Source organism: Chiloscyllium plagiosum, unplaced genomic scaffold (genome assembly GCF_037043375.1).
Source record: "Chiloscyllium plagiosum isolate Xiang-an unplaced genomic scaffold, Cpla_swu_hap1 HiC_scaffold_11, whole genome shotgun sequence".
NCBI classification, from domain to species: Eukaryota; Metazoa; Chordata; class Chondrichthyes; order Orectolobiformes; family Hemiscylliidae; genus Chiloscyllium; species Chiloscyllium plagiosum.
The window spans coordinates 9,355,614-9,377,167 of NW_028270149.1; the positions used below are offsets into that span (position 1 = coordinate 9,355,614).

Here is a 21,554-nt window from a genome sequence, read left to right on the forward strand (position 1 = left end):
CCTCCTCCAGGATTTGGGAATTAGGTACAGAGATGACTGAAGAAAGCCAACAGTATTTCTCCAATTTTTAGCCCTCTTTAACAGTCAGTGCTACAAGCTTCTGTCCAACAAACGCTGATCTACAGTGCCTTGATTTTCTATCCAGTTGGAAAGAGGGATGTAACATCAGAAATAAAAACAGAAAGTGCTGGAAAAATTGAGCACTTTCTTTCGAGAGAAGAACAGAGTTGATGTTTCAAATCCACTTTGATTCTTCTTCAGAACTTTAGCTCCTGCTGAGATTCTCCAGCACTTTCAGCATCGGGAATATCTTGCTTTAATTAGGAGAGAAAAGCAGAGTAATTTCCAAGTTAACGAGCCATGGCCACACCATTCATTAATGTTGTAACAGAATCCCAAATTATTCCCGGGCACATTGGACATTTGGTGAAAGTGCGGACTTCACATGCTTGAGATCAGAGTAGAAAAAGCACAGCAGGTCAGGCAGCATCCTAATTGAACCCATGAAACATCACATCTTGTACGTGGTAAGGAAGCGTACAAGATTTCAAAAGACAAAAGTGTGAGGCAATGTAATTACCTCCAGTCAGCATGAAAACATTTCTTATGCGTTATATTCCAAACTGTGGACACATGTTCAAAGACATGTTTTCATTTTTTCTCTACAGAAATGTGCAAAAAAGTTGAAGCATTTGCAGATGTTTGGGGGCTGAAGATCGCAGATTGGAGACAGCCATTTAACACCTTTGTGCAGGAGGTTAAAAAGAAATCTCACTCGGAGTGTTGAAAGCCTGTCAGCAGGAAAAGGAAACAGGGCGAAGCAAAGGGATTTCAGGTAAATGAAAAACCAAGAATCTTGAAGTCAACTGCTCAACAATCATATCAATGGTATCAATATCATCCAGAATAATGTTAAAAATCACACAACACCAGGTTATAGTCCAACAGGTTTAATTGGAAGCACACTAGCTTTCGGAGCGACGCTCCTTCATCAGGTGATAGTGGAGGGCTCGATCGTAACACAGACTTTATAGCAAAAATTTGCAGTGTGATGTAACTGAAATTATACATTGAAGAATTGATTGTCTGTTAAGCCTTTCATCTGTTAGAATACAGTGATAGTTTCACTTCTTTCATGTGTAAATCACAAAACCCTTTTTTTAAAAGTTGCATTATCGGGTTAGCTGTTAACAATGGTGATAGCTAGACAATGTGTTGAAGGTGTTAGCCCCCTGTGTTCTCTGTTTATGACCTGATGTTTAGATTTATTCCAATCTAAAAAGTGAAATAACAGAGTTTTACATAAATTCATGCAGTTTTTGAGCTCAGAGTTCGACATGAATCTATGTGGTTTTTGAGCAAAGTGCAATGTAACTTTGTACCAAAAAAATTCACCACTCACAATATATATGTGTGCATGTGGGTCTTTGTCTGTCTGTGTGTGTGTCTGTCTGGGGTGGGTGTGAGAAAGTGTGTGTGTGTGTGTATGTGTAGTGCGTGCAGAGTGTCTTAAGTCTGTGAGGGGGTGCATGTGTGGGAGTCTGTGTGTCTATAAGGGTGTGTGTGGGTGTCTGTGTGCGCGTCTGTGTGTATCTGTGTCCATGTGCATGTGAGAGTGTGTGTGTGTGTAGGAATATCTGTGTGTGCGTGTATAGTGCAATGGTGATCACCTGTAATGTGACATGAACCCAAGGTCCCGGTTGAGGCCCTCCCTATGGGTACCGAACTTAGCTATCAGCCTCTGCTCGGCCACTTTCCTCTGCTGCCTGTCCCGAAGTCCACCTTGGAGGATGGTCACCCGAAGGTCCGAGGCTGAATGTCCTGGACCACTGAAGTGTTCCCCAACTGGGAGGGAACCCTCCTGTCTGTTGATTGTTGTGCGGTGCCCATTCATCCGTTGTCGTAGCCTTTGCTCAGTTTCCCCAACGTACCATGCCTCTGGGCATCCCTGCCTGCAACGTATAAGATAGACAATGTTGGCTGAGTCACATGAGTACCTGCCTTGTACACGGTGGGAGGTGTTCCCACGCGTAATAGTGGTATCCAGAATAATGGCTGCAAAGTTCCACAATCTGCTCTTCATAAGGACCGAGGGACTGATCCATTTATCTTTTAACTTTTCATATTTTTGGACTCGCTTCCATTTCTAATCAGAGTCATCCAACATGAAGACAGATGCTTTGGTCCATTTGATCCATGCTGACCATGTTCCCAAACTAAACTACTCCCAGCTGCCTGCGCTTGACCCGTATTCCTCCAAACCTTTCCCGTTCATGAACTTCTTCAAATGTATTGTGACTGTATCTGCATCCACCGCTTTCTCTGGCAGTTCATTCCTCACACAAACCAGTCTCTGTGAAAAGAAATTGCCCCCATGTCCTTTCTAAATCTTTCTTCTCATCCCAAAAATATGACCCTAATTTTGAACTCCCCCCACCCTCGGGAAAAGACCCTTATAATTCACCTTATCAAAACCCCTTGTGATCTTACAAACCTCAAAAAGGTCATCCCTCCACCTCCTATGCTCCAGTGAAAAAAGTCCCAGTCTTTCCAGTCTATTTTTATATCTCAAGCCCTCCATTCCAGCAACATCCTAGTAAATTTTTTCTGAGGCCTCTCCTGTTTAATAACATCCTTCCCATAGCACAGCAACCAGAACTGCGCACAGTACTCCAGAAGATGCTTCACAATTTCCTGTACAACCGCAGCTTCGGGAATGTGTGTGCACTATTACCTATAGTTACACTTAGTAATGAGTAAACTCACTCTTTCTTTAATTTAAGAAAACCTGGTCACATTGGCTCTTTGTAAAACATTACTTCATTTTGGTCTGGAAAAGAAAGTAATCACGGGGGGGAAGTTTAAATTAAACTTGTTGCAACCAACCGAAGAGGAGAGTGAATAAGGAATGGGGCCCTCTTCATCCTTCCTAACCCCTGGAACATATCAATTTGGATATTCTGTGTGGAATCAGAATGAATTGGGACACATTCCTTAGGGGCTGATCATAACTCAACCAAAAGAATCTGTTCAGAAAAGTTGCCCAGTTTGTGTTAACCTCTGAAAATTTTTTGTGCTTTTCTGTGCAAGCTAACAGCAAAACAAGGAAGAATTAAATCCATTTTGTGCCTTTCACAGGATATTCTGAAGAAATCTATAGGCAAATAAAGTACATCTGGATTGCAGCCCCTTTTGTAAAGTAGGGCAACAGGATGTCGAATTATGTGCAGCAAGATCTCACAAACACATAGATCTCAGACAGGCTGGGTTTGTGATGTTGATTGAAGAGTAAACATTGGCCCCATGAGAGAGGACCCTTCTTCATTGCAACAGTGACATGGGATCCGTTGCCTCCACCTGCAAGGATTGATGGGGCTTAGTGGGTCTTTGATATCAGAGCTCAGTGATATCACTTCAAACAGGATGGTACTCCTTCAGCACTACACTGGAGTGGCAGCCTAGAATTTTGTGCTAAAGTACTAAAGTGAGACTTGAACTCAGAACCAACTCTTTCCCGCTAAGAACATGAACATTGCAAATGGAAAAAAAACCTGAAGTCAATGAAATTTGCTATACATGATGTGGAGGTGCTGGTGTTGGACTGGTGTGTACAAAGTTAAAAATTTTACAACACCAGGTTATAGCCCAACAGGTTTATTTGGAAGCACTAGCTTTCGAAGCACTGCTCCTTCATCAGGTAGCGGGTGGAGTAGGAGCCTATCCACTAGCTACCTGATGAAGGAGCATCACTCTAAAAGTTTGTACTTCCAAATAAACCCTGTACTTTTCCAAAGGTGAGAAATCAGGAACTGTAGACTCTGTGGTGTGACTACAGGTAGTGCAGTTGAAACTGCTGATCATCATTGCCCGCTATGTGACAGGACATGCTGAAGAACTTACCTCTCTCAATCTTAAATGCACCCAATGACCTGGCCTCCCCAGCCTTCTGTGGCAGTGAATTCCATCGATTCCCCACTCTCTGGCTGAAGAAGTTTTTCCTAATCTCCATTCTAAAAGGTATTCCCTTTATTCTAAGGCTGTACCCTTGGGTCCTAGTCTCTCCTACCAATGGAAACATATTTCTACCCTGTCTAGGCTATTCAGTGTTCTGTATGGTTCAATTAGATCCTCCCTCATCCATCTAAACACCATCGAGTATAAGCCCAGAGTCCTCAAGCGTTATGTTAAGCTTCATTCCTGGGACCATTCTCGTGAACTTTCCCTGAACATGCTCCAGGGCCAGTACAACCTCCCTGAGATATGGGGCCAAAACTGCCCAAAAAATCTCAATAAGGGTATTAATGACCCAGATAGGGTTATTGTATGACAATCAATTATAGCAATTACAATTACTAAGACAACTTTTCATTCCATATTGATCAATTCAATTCAACTCCAGCAGATGCTGAGGTGGATTTTGAACTGGGTTTCTTTAAACCATTCACTAGGGTCTCTGCATTGCTAGCCCAGTGGCATAAACACCATGACACGCATGTGATTACAAGAAAGTAAGAATTAGGAGGAGGAATAGACAATTCAACCCTTCAAACCTGCTCCAACATTTGATACATGTGCTGATCTCATCTCAACCTCAACTCCACTTTCTTATCCCCTCTCCATAACGCTTCAGCACATTGCGAATTAAAAATCTGTCCATCTCCTCGACAAATTTACTCAATGTCGTGGCATCCACCACACTCTGGGAAAGGGAATTCCTCAGATTCGTGACCCTTTGAGAGAAGTAATTTCTCCTCATCTCTGTTTGAACTCTGCTATGCCTTATTCTAAGACTATCACCTCTTCATCTAGATTGCCATGCAAAGTGGAAACATCTGCTCTATGCCTTTTTGCCAATCCCTTTAGCTCTATACATGCATCAATTGGATCTTGTGTCTTCTTTCACACTCCAGACAGTATAGGACTGAAGCATTCAAGCTCTCCTCCTGAAATAAGTGATTATAACAGAGAGAAGAACGTGAAAAGAAGGTCAAAAATCACATGACACCAGGTTATAGTCCCAACGGGTTTATTTGAACCCACTACCTTTCGGAGTGCTGCTCCTTCCTCAAGTGCCAGTAATGAAGGAGCAGCACTCTAAAACCTAGTGTTTTCAAATAAACCTGTTTGGACTATAACCTGGTGTCATGGGAGTTTAGAACCTATCCAACCCAGCTCAATACCATCATCTCCATATCATGAAATTAAGGAACAGTCTGTTTGGAAATCCAGGGACACAAATGACTAAAACTTAATAGGCAGTTCCAAAAAGTAATTAGAAAGGCTACAAGTATGTTAACCTGTCTCTTCAGGATGGTGGATTACAAAAGAATGAATAGAATCATAGAGATGTACAGCACGGAAACAGACCCTTCGGTCCAACTCGTCCATGCCGACTAGATACCCTAACCTAATCTTGTCCCAGTTGCCAGCACTTGGCCCCCATATCCCTCTAACCCCTTCCTATGCATATACCCATCCAGATGCCTTTTAAATGTTTAATTGTACCAGCCTCGACAACTTCCTCTGGCAGCTCATTCCACACAGTCCACAGAGTTTTGTTTAGATCCAGTTTGAAGTCCTCTCCTCAGTTTCTGAGTGTGACACATCAGCATGTATCCAATCCCTTTGGGGAGAGTGCAGTGTAAAGCCAGTGGGTGACAGAAGAGCTTGGGGAATTAAACTATTAAAGACAGGATGCATAAAAACTGTTTATGTTTGCTTGGGTTTAGGAAATGAAGGACAATTTGATTTAATGTTTAAAATATTACGATGTTTTATTGTGGATACATAGGAACACCATCATCTGCAACCTCCTCTCCAAGTCACTCACCATCCTGACTAGGGAATATCTCCCTGTTCCTTCAATGTTACTGGGTTAGAATTATGGAATACCCTCCCTAACAGCACATGAACCACAGCGATTTAAGAAGGCAGATCATCACCGCCTTCAGAAGGACTGCTGGGGACAGACATGAAACGTTGGCCCAAACAGTGGGAATCATAAAAAACACAAAGATTTCACTGGGTAAGTAGAAATTAAAAACTGAAAATGCTGGAGAAACTCAGTAAGTCTGGCAGCATCTGAGGAGAAAGAAAAACAGTTCACATTTCGGGTGCAATGTGACTTCTTCAGAACTGTCAGGATTTAATGCATTTGGAATTATTCCCCAGTGGGATTCCACAGCACAAGAGTCACATCAGACTTGAACTGTTAGGTCTTTTTTCTCTCTTCACAGACGCTGCCAAATCTGCTGAGTTTTTTCTGCATTTTCTGTGTTTGTTGTGATTTCCCACATCTGCAGTATTTTTTATTTTATTTAATGGGAAACTATTTCTTCTGATGAGTCATGATTTGGAGATGCTGGTGTTGGACTGGGGTGTACAAAGTTAAAAACACACAATACAAAGTAAACTGTAATTCTGTAAGTGCAAATTCACCCACAAGTGTGTGTTTGTGTGTGTGTGTGTGTGTTGGGTGGGTTTGGGGGGGCATTATGAGTATCTGTGAGAGGGTGCATATATGCATGTGAGGTGTGAGTGTAAAGGGGTTTAAGTCGGTGAGAGGGTATGTGTGGGAGTTGAGAGGTCTATGTGTGTGTGTGTGTGTGTACTCTCATACATACACTCACACACACACACCCTCTCACAAACTTAAACCCCTTTACATTCACACACACACACATACACACACCCTCTCACAGACACTCAAAGCCCCTCCCGACACCGCTCCCCCACACACAGCCACCCGCATACACACATATACATCTACGTTTGTGAGGTGAATTTGTACTTGGAGAATTACATTTTACTTTGCTCAAAAAACTACATGAATCCATGTCAGATTCTGTAAATCCATTTTTTTAGATTCGGATCAGTCTGACTATTGAGGCACAGATAGCTCCACAGAGAACTAACACGTTCAATAACTTATCTGCGCCTACATGTCACTAATTGTTAAAGTTCACTTGAGAATGTAACTTTTAGAAAAGGTTTTGCAATTTACATATGAAAGAACTGAAACCAACATGATCATTCTAAAAGATGAGAGACTTAACAAACAATCCAGGTCTCTTTCAATATATAATTTCAGTTACATCATACCAAACTTTTGCTATAAATTCTGTGTCTTACAATCTTATTCTGCACAATACCTGATGTAGGAGCAGCGCTCCGAAAGCTAGTGCTTCCAAATACACCTGTTGGACTATAACCTGGTATTGTGTAATCTTCTGACAAGAAAATGGTGAGCAAGGAGGTGTAATCTCCAAGTTAGCACTTGGCTGTCAAACAAATTCAAGAAACATTCGCTTTTCACAGAAAACTTGGTTAAAAAGGCTAGAGTTGCCTTTTCCCAAAGGCTGTTGCTGCTGAAGGTTAATAAGAGAAATTAAAACTGAGATAGAGAGCTCTGTGTCTATCCAAAGATATCAATGGATGTGGAGAAAGGGTGAGTAAATGGAGTTGAGGTGCAGATCATCCATGTTTAAATGCCAGAGCACCACAAATAGTTTTTGCACTAATGTTTCTAAGCCATCAATATTAGCCGTAAGCATCAGTGAGATATTTAAGGTCTCATTGTTCAGCAACACTCCCTAGGACCTTACTATTACGTGTATAACCCCTGCTAAGATTTGCCTTTCCCAAAATGCAGCACCTCGCATTTATCTAAATTAAACTCCATCTGCCACTTCTCAGCCCATTGGCCCATCTGCTCAAGATCCTGTTGTAATCTGAGGTAACCTTCTTTGCTGTCCACTACATCCCAAGTTTGGTGTCATCTGCAAACTTACTAACTGTACCTCTTATGCTAGCATCCAAATCATTTATGTAAATGATAAAAAGTAGAGGACCCAGCACCGATCCTTGTGGCACTCCACTGGTCACAGGCCTCCAGTCTGAAAAACAACCCTCCACCACCACCCTCTGTCTTCTACCTTTGAACCAGTTCTGTATCCAAATGGCTATGACAATGTAAACTGTGGTGGGTATAATAGAGACAGTCTGCAAGTGCCCAATGAATTGATATCTTCCCCTTCAGCTTCCTAAGGCAGTGTTGCTGCATCCCACTGAGGTGTTAATCCTAATGTATTAGGTTGTGACAGTGTTTACAAAACTGAAGAGCTTACTCTGTTTTTTGATCTTGTTTGTGACTGCTGATATTACAGAGGCAAACAAAATCTCATTTTAGTAAACTAACCTCCATGAAAAAAAAGCCAAACAAGACTCTTGCTGCCATTGTCAGGTATTTCGATTTTGTACGTTACTATCAAACAAGACATGTTGTCTTAATGAAAGATCATCAACAAGAACTGCCCAGCTGTAATCCTGGCAAGGGATGAAGGTTTTCTGAAATAGCCTTGACATTTTCTAAAGGTGTGCAGAGCCCTGTTATAAACCACAGCAGGGAAGTGTAAGTGACTTTGGGTAATAGCTTGTAGACATGGTAACCACTACTTCATCCTCACCAAGAGAAATAAAGAAACATTACATCTTAGCTCAGAGATAATTTTTGGGCAACTACAAGAAACAAAGAAGATGAAAGGGACATTCTGTAAGGTACAAAGTGCAATGATATATGCTGAGATTAAGGTTTAATGTGCCTTCTTTGATCAGAGAGCCCCCTCTGTTCAGGACAAATATAAAAAGCTTTTGAAGACTTTGGAAGGCGATTCAGTTCAATGCATTGGGAAAGACACTGATAGCAGAGTGACGCTGAGATTAGACACTGAGATAAAAAGCTCACCTGGAGGTTGTTGAAGTAGCCTGGATTTAAACAGACACAGAGAGATTTCTGCAACACTTAATAATGGGCAGGACACTCTGAAAGCTAGTGTGCTTCCAATTAAACCTGTTGAACTATAACCTGGTGTTGTGTGATTTTTAACTTTGTATACCCCAGTCAAACACCGGCATCTCCAAATCATGTTCTGAAGCTCAACTGGACCCACCCACCTGTGCTTGGCCCATATCCCTCCAAAACTTTCCTATTCATGTACTTATCTAAATGTCTTTTAAACATTGTAACTGCACTTGCATCCACCACTTTCTCTCGCAATTCATTCCATACACTCTCTGTGTAAAAAGCTTGCCCCTTATGTCCTTCCATCTTTCCCATCTTTTCAGAGTTGCAGGACAGAGTGCTGAATACAGTGTTCCAGCTGTAGGGAAGGTGTAAAGAGAAAGATCAGAATTAACATTTGAGAAATCTGTTCAAAAGTCTGATAACAGCAGGGAAGAAGGTGTTCTTGAAATTTTCTGTACATGTATTCAAACTTTTAGATCTTCTACTTAACAGAAGGGAGTGGAAGAGGATAAAACCGGATTGGGAGGGGTTTTGATTATGTTGGTTGCTTTCCCAAGACAGTGAAATTGTAATTAGAGCCAATGCTTATATATGTACATAAGATGAGATAAGGGGTATAGAAGAACCTGAGGGGCCTAAACAGAGTACATGTAGAAAGATGTAACCTCAGGATGGAGAATGTGGATGGAGGGGTTACTGTTAAAAATAAGGGATCACTAAGACAGGGATGAGGAAGATGTTTATCTCAGACCAGGTAACAAGTTCTTGGAGCATTTTCCCTCAAAAGACAGCGGAGGTCGAGTCCTTGAGTTATTTTTTAAGCCGGGATTGATTGATGCTTCACAAGCAAAAGTGTGAAATTGTGAGCAGTCAGGAATGTGGAGTAATCATAGAAACATAAGAACTAGGAGCAGGGATAGGCCATCTGGACTATCAAAGATTCCTTCCTCTCAGATGGTTGTACAATTTTGGAATGAAAGCAGTGGAGGTGGGGTCAATGACAATTAGCTGAGTTGGATTTATTTGGATTCTTGATCGACAAAGGAACAAAAGGTCATTGGGTATCAATGGGGAATGTAGAGTTTGAAGCTTAAATAGAACAAGTATGACTTTCAAATGGTGGGGTAAGCTCATTGGGTCAAATGGACTCCCTTCGCTTCTATTTTGTAAGTTTGTATCAGCCTCTAGCCTCCACTCCCTTTCTTTATAGTCATCAAATCCCTCCAGTGTGGAAGCAGGCCATTCAGTTCATCAAACCCACAACTACCAACATACCTAAACCCATCCCCTACCCAATCCCTGTAACCCTGCATTTCCAATGGCTAATCCATCTACACTACATATCCCTGCACACTGTGGGCAAATTAGCATGGCCAGTCCATCAACCTGCACACCTTTAGACTATGGGAGATTATAAATGCAGGGAGATCAGGTTGGAGTTATACAAGACTTTGATCAGGCCACAGCTGAACTAGTGCTTGCAGTTTTGGTCATTGCACTGTAGGAAGGAAGTGATTGCACTGAGAGGATACAGAGATGATTCACCTGAGATGTTGCCTGAGGTGTAGCCATGAGGACAGGATGGATAAGCTCATGTTGTTGGCTTTAGCTCAGGGAAGGTTAGATCTGTTAGAAGTGCATAAGGTTATCAAAGGCATGGGTACGGTGGGTAGAAAGCATCTATTCCCTCTAGTTGAAGGGTGAATAGCAAGGGGGTATAATTTTAAGGAGAAAGACAGGAGGTTTAACGATGCTTTGCAGAAACATTCCTTCATCTGGAGGTTGTGGAAGCCTAGAATTTACTGACAGGGAGGATAGTCAAATCAGGAAACCTCACAACCTTTAAAAAGTGCTTGGATGAACAATTGAAGTGTCCTGATATTCAGGGCTATGGATCCAGGGCAGGAAGTGGAATTAATGTAGATTTAGAGCAGGTTTATGTTGGTGCAGACTCAATGACCAAAGAGCCTTTTCATAGTGTATGAATCATAGAATCCTTACAGTGTGGAAGCAGGCCATTTGGCCCATCGAGTCAACATCAACCCTCTGAAAAGCAACCCACCTACACACACCACCCTATCCCATCCCAGTAACCTTACATTTCCTGTGGCTAACCTACCTAGTCTACATTTCCCTGGACATTATGGACAATTAGCATAGCTAATCCACCCTAACCTACACATGTTTGGACTGTGGAAGGAAACCAGAGCACCTGGAAGAAACCCACGCAGACACGGGGGAGAATATGAAAACTCGACACAGTCACCCAAGCATGGATTCGAACCCAGGTCCCTGGTGCTGCGAGGCAGCAGTGCTGACCATTAAGCCACCGTGCCTTGTTTTCCAATAGCCTAGCCTTGGTCAAGATAACTAGACATTAACCAGGACTGGCCATTAAAATAGGTTGGAGCAATTAAGACCTTTGAAGTGCTCTCCATCTTGTGACAGGAGGCAGGAACGGTGAGGAAGTATTGGTTATAGATGAAGTAAGATGGTGGGGTAATTGTTTCTGGACATTGACAGTGATCAGTTGTCCATTTTTCTGGGCTGTGCATACTAAGCAAAATAATTCAGAAAGAATGCCAAAGCCATGTACACAGGATTAGGGACTTTATGTGGAGTGATTGGAAAAGTAGAAAATATTGAAGACATTCAGCTGGTCAGACCATTCTTGCAGAGAGAGAGGTTAATGCTTCAGGATGTGATCTTGATCACAAACTGGGATTGTTTTCCTTAGACCATAGTGGTTAAGGGAAGTTTAGCGAGATGTTCAAAATGATGAAGGATTTTGAAAGAATATGTAGAAAGATCATTTCCACTGGTGCTATGATTGATGACCAAACGGACAATGATTTACGGCAACTGGCAAAAAGAACCAGAGGGAGAATTTCTTTGATGGATGTTGACGTGTGTTGTGTGACAGGGATATTGAGGCAGGTTCCTTACAAACTTTCAAAAGGTATTTGGATAAATACAGGGCCACATGGAAAAAGTACAGGGAATAGAGCCAATAAGAAAGTCTGACTGGAAAGTGGGGAAGTATTCAAAACCTGATCCACCATGTTCTTATTAAATGGCAGAGCAGGCTTCAGGTTCCATAGAGTTAATTGTTACTCCCAAGTTGTGAGTTCCCTGTTACCCAGGGCTAGCACATGCACAATGGTCTGAATGGCTTATGTGTGTGCTGCAATACTCTTTCTGTCTGTTAGGTGTTGATAGGACAGATATGGTTGTGCTACATAATGAGTTTTGACTCACATTTCATAGCTGCAGCACGAAATACACAGTCTGAGGGATATAAATAAAGAACTGGGCCCAATACACTGATAAATAAATTAGATATGGTGATGTGTTGGCTTGTCTTTCTACATGGTGCAGACACATATTTGAGGTTTTTAACACTTCATTAATGGTGTATGGGGCTCTGACAAGACCAGCATTTGTTGCTCCTTTCCAATTGCCCTTGAACTGTCTGTGTGGATGGGACCTTAAGAGAATGTGGTTAAGAGTCATGACAACAGAATCTCTTCTGGAAAAAAGTTCAATGAACCAGATATGTTTTTAAAACAATCAACAATACTTGTTACTATGATGTGGAGGTGCCAGTGTTGAAGTGTACAAAGTTAAAAATCACTCAACACCAGGTTATAGTCCAACGGTTTAATTGGAAGCACACTAGCTTTCGGAGTGCCACTCCTTCATCAGGTGGTTTGGAAAACACAATTGGAAGACACAGAATTTATAGCAAAAGTTTACAACCCCCCAACCCAGGCAGACAGACAGACAGACAGACACACACAGGCACACACACAGACACACGCACACACACACACCCACATGCACACATATATTTTGTGGCGTGAATTTGTACTTGCAGAGTTACATTGTACTTTGTTCAAAAACTGCATGAATCCATGTAAGACTCTGTTATCTCACTTTTTAGATTAGAATCAGTCTAAACAGCATGGCACAGACAGCGAACACAGGGGGCTAACACCTTCAACATATTGTCTGGCTAACACTCAATTGTTACAGTTAACCTGGGAATGCAACTTTTAAAAAAAAGTTTTGTGATTTACACATGAAAGAAGTGAAATTATCATGGTATTCGAACAGATGAAAGACTCAACAGACAATCAAAGTATTTTTCAAATATATAATTTCAGTTACATCACACGGTAAACTTTGCTATAAATTCTGTGCCTGACAGTTGAGCCTTCGACTATCACCTGATGAAGGAATGGCGCTCCAAAAGCTAGTGCTTCCAATTAAACCTGTTGAACTATAACCTGGTGTTGTGTGATTTTATACTTGTTACTGAGCTTTATATTTTAGATTTATTGAATTTAAATTTCACGAACTGGTGAGATTGGAACCCATGTACCCTGGGCATTTCCTCCAGGTTTCTGGATTAGTAATCTTGTGACTTCACCACACAACTACCATTTTTCCCCAATGGTGCTGGGGAAGAGGTTTTGGCCAATTGTTGCAATGGCTTTGTAAATGGTGCACATAATGCCAGCGTCCACTGGTGACAGAGAAAGTGAGATTTTAATCTATATTCATAAAATAATGTTTTTAAGTTCAGCAATGGGACCTCAAAGACATAATTTGTTGAAAATGTAATTTAAGTGTCGCCCTTTGCAACATCAGAAACATTAGAGTGACTTTAAGATGGTGGTTGAAACTTTATTGCTGGAACAGCACAGCAGGTCAGGCAGCATCCAGGGAACAGGAGATTCGACGTTTCGGGCACAGGCCCTTCTTCAGGAATGAGCAGAGAGTGTTCAGCAGGAGAAGATAAAAGGTAGGGAGGAGGGACTTGGAGGAGGGGCGTTGGAAATGTGATAGGTGGAAAGAGGTCAAGGTGAGGGTGATAGGTCGGAGTAGGATGGAGGCGGAGAGGTTAAGAAGAAGACTGCAGGTCAGGAAGGCGGTGCCGGGCTGGAGGGATTCGGCTGAGACAAGGTGTGGGGAGGGGGGATGAAGAAACTGGTGAAGTCCAAGTTCATCCCCTGTGGTTGGAGGGTTCCCAGTCGGAAGATAAGGCGCTCCTCCTCCGACCGTCGCGTTGTTGTGGTTTGGCGGTGGATGAGTCCAATGACCTGCATATCCTCGGTGGAGTGGGAGGGGGAGTTGAAATGCTGTGCTACAGGGTGGTTGGGTTGGTTCGTCCGGGTGGCCCAGAGGTGCTCTCTGAATCGCTCTGCAAGTAGGCGGCCTGTCTCCCCAATATAGAGGAGGCCACACCGGCTGCAGCGGATGCAGTAGATGATGTGGGTGGAGGTGCAGGTGAATCTGTGGCGGATATGGAAGTTTCCTTTGGGGCCTTGGAGAGAAGTGAGGGGGAGGTGTGGGCGCAAGTGTTGCACCTCCTGCGGTTGCAAGGGAAGGTGCCGGGAGTGGAGGTTGGGTTGGTGGGGGGTGTGGATCTGACAAGGGAGTCGCGGAGGGAGTGGTCTCTACGGAAAGCTGATAGGGGAGGGAAGGGAAATATATCCTTGGTGCTGGGGTCTGTTTGGAGGTGGCGGAAGTGACGGCGGATGATGCGCTGTACATGGAGATTGGTGGGGTGGTAGGTGAGGACCAGTGGGATTCTGTCCTGGAGGCCGTTGGAGGGGCGGGGCTCAAGGGCGGAGGAGCGGGAAGTGGAGGAGATGCGGTGGAGGGCACCGTCGACCACGTCGGGGCGGAAATTGCGGTCCTTGAAGAAGGAAGCCATCTGTGTTGTACGTATTTTGAACTGGTCCTCCTGGGAGCAGATGCGGCGGAGACGAAGGAATTGGGAGAATGGGATGGCGTTTTTACAGGGGGCAGGATGGGAGGAGGTGTAGTCCAGGTAGCTGTGGGAGTCGGTTGGTTTGTAGTAGATGTCCGTGTTGATTCGGTCACCTGAGATAGAAACAGAAAGGTCTAGGAAGGGGAGGGAGGAGTCCGAGACTGTCCAGGTGAATTTGAGGTCGGGGTGGAAGGTGTTAGTGTAGTGGATGAACTAGTGTAGTGGATGTAGTGGATCAACGCGCAGCCCTCCACTCCCTCCGTTAACGCGCAGCCCTCCACTCCCTCCGTTCCAACCCCAACCTCACCATCAAACCAGCTGACAAGGGAGGCGCAGTAGTAGTTTGGCGCACTGACCTTTACACCGCTGAGGCCAAACGCCAGCTCGCAGATACCTCCTCCTATCGTCCCCTTGACGATGACCCCACCCCCCACCACCAAACCATCATCTCCCAGACCATCCATAACCTCATCACCTCAGGGGACCTCCCATCCACCGCCTCCAACCTCATAGTCCCACAACCCCGCACCGCCCGTTTCTACCTCCTGCCCAAAATCCACAAACCTGACTGCCCCGGACGACCCATTGTCTCCGCCTGCTCCTGCCCAACCGAACTCATCTCGGCATACCTCGACACGGTCCTGTCCCCATTAGTCCAAGAACTCCCCACCTACGTTCGTGACACCACCCACGCCCTCCACCTCCTCCAGGATTTCCGCTTCCCCGGTCCCCAACGCCTCATCTTCACCATGGACATCCAGTCCCTGTACACCTCCATCCCCCATCACGAAGGACTCAAAGCCCTCCACTTCTTCCTTTCCCGCCGTACCACCCAGTACCCTTCCACCGACACCCTCCTTCGACTGACCGAACTGGTCCTCACCCTGAACAACTTTTCTTTCCAATCCTCCCACTTTCTCCAAACAAAAGGAGTAGCCATGGGCACCCGCATGGGCCCCAGCAATGCCTGCCTCTTCGTAGGGTATGTGGAACAATCCATCTTCCGCAACTACACTGGCCCCACCCCCCATCTTTTCCTTCGCTGCATTGATGACTGTATCGGCGCTACCTCGTGCTCCCACGAGGAGGTTGAACAGTTCATCCACTACACTAACACCTTCCACCCCGACCTCAAATTCACCTGGACAGTCTCGGACTCCTCCCTCCCCTTCCTAGACCTTTCTGTTTCTATCTCAGGCGACCGAATCAACACGGACATCTACTACAAACCAACCGACTCCCACAGCTACCTGGACTACACCTCCTCCCATCCTGCCCCCTGTAAAAACGCCATCCCATTCTCCCAATTCCTTCGTCTCCGCCGCATCTGCTCCCAGGAGGACCAGTTCAAAATACGTACAACACAGATGGCCTCCTTCTTCAAGGACCGCAATTTCCCCCCCGACGTGGTCGACGGTGCCCTCCACCGCATCTCCTCCACTTCCCGCTCCTCCGCCCTTGAGCCCCGCCCCTCCAACCGCCACCAGGACAGAACCCCACTGGTCCTCACCTACCACCCCACCAATCTCCATGTACAGCGCATCATCCGCCGTCACTTCCGCCACCTCCAAACAGACCCCAGCACCAAGGATATATTTCCCTTCCCTCCCCTATCAGCTTTCCGTAGAGACCACTCCCTCCGCGACTCCCTTGTCAGATCCACACCCCCCACCGACCCAACCTCCACTCCCGGCACCTTCCCTTGCAACCGCAGGAGGTGCAACACTTGCGCCCACACCTCCCCCCTCACTTCTCTCCAAGGCCCCAAAGGAAACTTCCATATCCGCCACAGATTCACCTGCACCTCCACCCACATCATCTACTGCATCCGCTGCAGCCGGTGTGGCCTCCTCTATATTGAGGAGACAGGCCGCCTACTTGCAGAGCGATTCAGAGAGCACCTCTGGGCCACCCAGACGAACCAACCCAACCACCCTGTAGCACAGCATTTCAACTCCCCCTCCCACTCCACCGAGGATATGCAGGTCATTGGACTCATCCACCGCCAAACCACAACAACCCGACGGTCGGAGGAGGAGCGCCTTATCTTCCGACTGGGAACCCTCCAACCACAGGGGATGAACTTGGACTTCACCAGTTTCTTCATCCCCCCTCCCCCCACCTTGTCTCAGCCGAATCCCTCCAGCCCGGCACCGCCTTCCTGACCTGCAGTCTTCTTCTTGACCTCTCCGCCTCCATCCTACTCCGACCTATCACCCTCACCTTGACCTCTTTCCACCTATCACATTTCCAACGCCCCTCCTCCAAGTCCCTCCTCCCTACCTTTTATCTTCTCCTGCTGAACACTCTCTGCTCATTCCTGAAGAAGGGCCTGTGCCCGAAACGTCGAATCTCCTGTTCCCTGGATGCTGCCTGACCTGCTGTGCTGTTCCAGCAATAAAGTTTCAACTTTGATCTCCAGCATCTGCAGACCTCACTTTCTCCTACTTTAAGATGGTGGCAGAGTAGGAAACTCCAGCTGGAGCTCCTCTGCTTGCAAGTTTTTTCCTCTTTTTCTTTCTTTTTTCCCCTTTGCTGCAAGTTTTCTTCCCCACCTCCCCCTAAACCTTTAACTTCTTAAACTACCGTCCCTGGTAAGAGTGGAGAACAGGGTAACTAGCACAGCAAGCGAGTTGTGGCCGGAGTCGAAGCCAGAACTGGACCTGGAGCCGGAGTAAGTTACACAGCCAGAGCAAGCCGTGGCCAACCCTGGAGGCAAGTCCCGGAAGCGAGCCACGGTGGAGCCCGGAGCGGGAGCAGAGCGAGCCCGAGCCGAGCTGGAGGGGAGGAGGCCGGCTGGAGCCCAGAGCAGGAGCAGAGCAGGCGAAGCTGGAGGGGAGAACTCCTAGTCGGAGCCCATAGCGGGAGCAGAGCGAGCACGAGCTGAGCTGGGGGGAATACGGTTGCAGCCAGAGGGTAGAGCAGGAACAGAGTGAGCCCTGACTGGCCGGGGAGATGAGTCCAGAGGCGAGTCTGGGACAGAGGCCAGCACATTGAGGCAGCTAGGCCTCTTGGTCTGAAGCCTCAGTGGGCATGGACTCAGTGAACAAAGAATATAACTTGAGTACTTTAAAGATACTTTTTATTGTCACTCTGAACTTTTTAAAACTCTGTATTCCATGCTAATCTGTTTTTATACTGTTTCAATTCTTAAAGTATCTGTAATTTGGTACCATGTATCTAAGATGGTGCCAAGAGGCAACATAACTAACTGTGCACTGCAATCTTTCGAGTGCACATGACAATAAAGGATATTCTATTCTATTCTATTACAGTCTGATTTGGAAAAGCAAATCAGAGCAGGACTTATACACATAATGGTAAGGTCCTGGGGAGTGTAGGTTCATAGTTCCTTGAAAGTGGAGTCTCAAGTAGATAGGATAGTGAAGAAGGCATTTGTTATGCTTTCCTTCATTAGTCAGAGTATTGAGTACAGGTGTTGGGAGGTCATGTTGCGGCTGTACATAACTTTGGTTAAACGACTTTTGGAATATTGTGTGCAATTCTGGTATCCCTCCTATCAGAAGAATGTTGTGAAACTTGAAAGGGTTCAGAAAAGATTTACAAGGATGTTGCCAGGGTTGGAAAGTTTGAGCTATATGGAGAGGTTGAACAGGCTGGGTCTGTTTTTCCTGGAGTGTCGGAGGCTGAGGGGCTGACCTTATAGAGGTTCATAAAATCATGAGGGGCATGGATAGGATAAACAGACACGGTATTTTCGCTGGGGTGGGGGAGTTCTGAACTAGAGGGATAGGTTTAGTGTGAGAGGGGAAAGATATGATAGAGACCTCAGGGAACTTTTTCACGCAGAGGGTGGTGCGTGTATGGGGTGAGTTGCCAGAGGGAGTGGTGGAGGCTGGTACAATTATAGCATTTAAAAGGCATCTGGATAGGTCTATGAATAGGAAAGGTTTAGAGGGATATGGGACAAATGCTGGCACATAGGATTAGATTAGGTTATGATATCTGGTTGGCATGGACGAGTTGGACTGAAGGATGTGTTTCCATGCTATATATCTCTATGACTCTGTGACTCTATTTGGACAGAACACATTCAAACAAGGAGCATTGGCCAATGACCAGAAAAGCTGTTTTTCAGTGATGAAAGATTAAATACTAGCTACAATACTTGGAGAAACACACTTGCTCTTTTCAAATTAGTGTCCTTGAATCTTTCACCTCCATTTTCAGGTGGACAAGTTGATGCAGACTAGCCCATCCCTTGCTAAAGGTTACCTTTATTATTTTACGACATTTTACTCTCTGAGAATGTTTGTTACACTCTAAATATAGTACACCTAAGGTACATGATTAACGTAACACCTCTGCTTATCATATCTAATACTCTTGAAAATGAATTTCAGTCCTTTCTTTACTTTTCTAATGGGTCTTATTATCTTTGCCGGTCTGAGATCTTTCTTCAAAAGATCCTACGCACAAGTCCTTTCTTTAATTCCTTGAATGAACAAAAGGGACAGTGATTATCACTCCTTTCAGGTTAATTCCAAATGTTCCAGTATCCTCTTCTTCAGAACACTAAAACATTTGCAATAATTGAATGTGAATTAGACAATTGACGCAAGTCACATCTTTCGCTTGTAAGCCGGGTTGGTTTAAAGAGCACATTACCTGAGGATGTGGATAATGATTTTTCTCGTGGATTTTAAATGGTAGATGATGAAGGGGAAGCGTATAATGGCAGTGTCTTTGGAAAAAAGTATTTTGGTTAAAAATTGAAGTAACTTTCTGGCTGAATGAATCAGAAGACCACGCAATGAGTTGCAAAAATAAGGGTAAGTAATGCTAAGTTGCAAACGTGTGTGACGTGACGGAAAGGTTGAGTATCAAGTTCCATCTGGATGTCAGTTTGCTTGCTGAGTTGGTGGGTTTTGTTCTCAGATGTTTTGTCACCGTGCAAGGTAACATCATCAGTGAGCCTCCGGTGAAGCGCTGATTTTCTGTCCCACTTGCTATTTATGTGACTTGGCTTGTTGTGGTGAGTGATATCATTTCCAGTTCTGTTTCACAGAGGTTACTAAACGTGGTCCAAATTGATATGTTGGTTAATGGAGCTCCATTTTGTATGCCAGGCCTGCAGGAATTCCTACATGTCTCTTTGTTTAGCCTGTCGCAGGATGGATGCCTGTCCCAGTCGAACTGGTGTCCGTCTTCGTTTATATGGATACCAATGATAGTTTGTCAGGTCTTTTGGTAGCTAGTTGGTGCTCATGCATCCTGGTAGCTAGTTTCCTGCTGGTTTGCTGACAGGGAAATTTGTGGTAGTTCTAAGAATGATCGCAATTTCATAGAATCCCCACAGTGTAGAAGCAGGCCATTCAACCCATTAAGTCCACACCAACCCTCCAAAGATCATCCCGCCCATCTCACCATAACTGCCCATGTCCCTGCAATTCCAGTGAATAATCTGCCTACAGTACACATCCCTCTACACATTGGACAATTTAGTTTGGCCCTTCTACCTAACATGCACATCTTTGGTCTATGGGAGAAAACCCATGCAGACACTGAGAGAACTTGCAAACTCCACATATTCACCCGAAGGTGGATTCAGATCCAGGTCCCTGGAGCTGTGAGACAGCAGTTCTAACCATTGTGCCACAGTGCCAATAGACAAGCCTTGGTGAAGATGTCTAGAAACTAACCAGGAATGGCCATTAAAATGGATTAGATCAATGAAGGACTTTGGACATAGGAATTTGCATGAGACAGGAACAGTGAGGGGATGTAGATTATAGATTAAGATGAAGTTATATGGTGGGGTTCCTGTTTCTGGACATTTCCGGTGATCAGTTATCCCTGTTTCTGTGCTGTCCATACAGTGCAAGATATCTCAAAAACGATGTCAAAGCCATGTACTCAGGATTAGGGATTTCATGTGGAGAGACTGGAAAAGCAGAAAATACTGAAAACACTTGGCAGGTCAGGCAGTTCAAGCGGAGAGAAAGGTTAATACTCCAGGATGTGACCTTGATCACAAAGTGAGATTATTTTCCTCTGAGCATAGCAGTTAAGGGAAGTTTAACAGAGATGTTCAAAATGATGAAGGATTTTGAAAGAATATCTAATGAGAAACCATTTCCACTGGCAGTCTGATTTATAACCAAATGGACAGTGATTTACAGTAATCGGCAAAAAGAACCAGAGGGACAAAGAGGAGACTTTCTTTGATGGATGTTCATGTGGAATGTTTGAAAGGGAGATCGCAGCAGGTTCCTTACAAACACCCAAGTAAGCCGTCTAGTTATATACACAGGTGCTTATAAGCTCGCAGTTCAGAACAGCATCCGCACTCTCTTACAGTACAGTACACACCTTCACACTCATAAGACATCATCCCCAGCAGTACTGTGGAAGAATGGGAGTGGGTGGCAACATCACAGGAATGTGAAAGGACAGGACAACAGATGCATTACGGTACCACAAACTCCAAGTCACATGTCTTATTCATTTATGTTTGCTGGGTTAAATCCCTGGAATATTCTATCAGTACATCAGACTCGGTTCTTTATTTCTCTCCCTCAGACTGTGTATTTATATGCTGCCACTTCAAAATGTAAGTCACAACCCCCTCTGGAGCATAGCCATATCTGTATCAGCATCACCCAGCAGACAGAAAACATTGTAGCACAGACAGATGCCATTCAGACCATTGTGCATGTCCTTGCTCTAGCCAAGAAGGAACACTTGATCTAGAGAAGCAATTGGCCCTATTGAACCTACAGCCTTGGTGCATTGTGTTCAAACACATCCCCACATTCCTGTTAGACTTTTGTATTGACCCTATTCCCTGTGCTTTTTCCACGTAGCCCCAAATATATTTTTCCTTTTCAAGTATTTCAAGTCTCAGAGTGTACTGGAAAATTGAAAATATATAACATTTGGCTGTGACATGGATACCTGAGTTTTGGTTGCTGTTTTGGCAACAATTTGAATTTAACCAATCAGTTTAAA

The 21,554-nt window shown here is 44.6% G+C and overlaps 1 long non-coding RNA gene across 1 annotated transcript in view; it reads left to right on the plus strand.

Moving 5' to 3' along the window:
- The first annotated feature begins 735 nt into the window (after positions 1-735).
- The window catches only part of LOC148148746 (uncharacterized), a 45,065-nt gene continuing 24,246 nt past the window's right edge, over positions 736-21,554 (plus strand). Inside the window, exon 1 of the long non-coding RNA XR_015758564.1 lies at positions 736-835. This is a non-coding gene — a long non-coding RNA (uncharacterized LOC148148746). The remainder of the gene's footprint in view (positions 836-21,554) is intronic.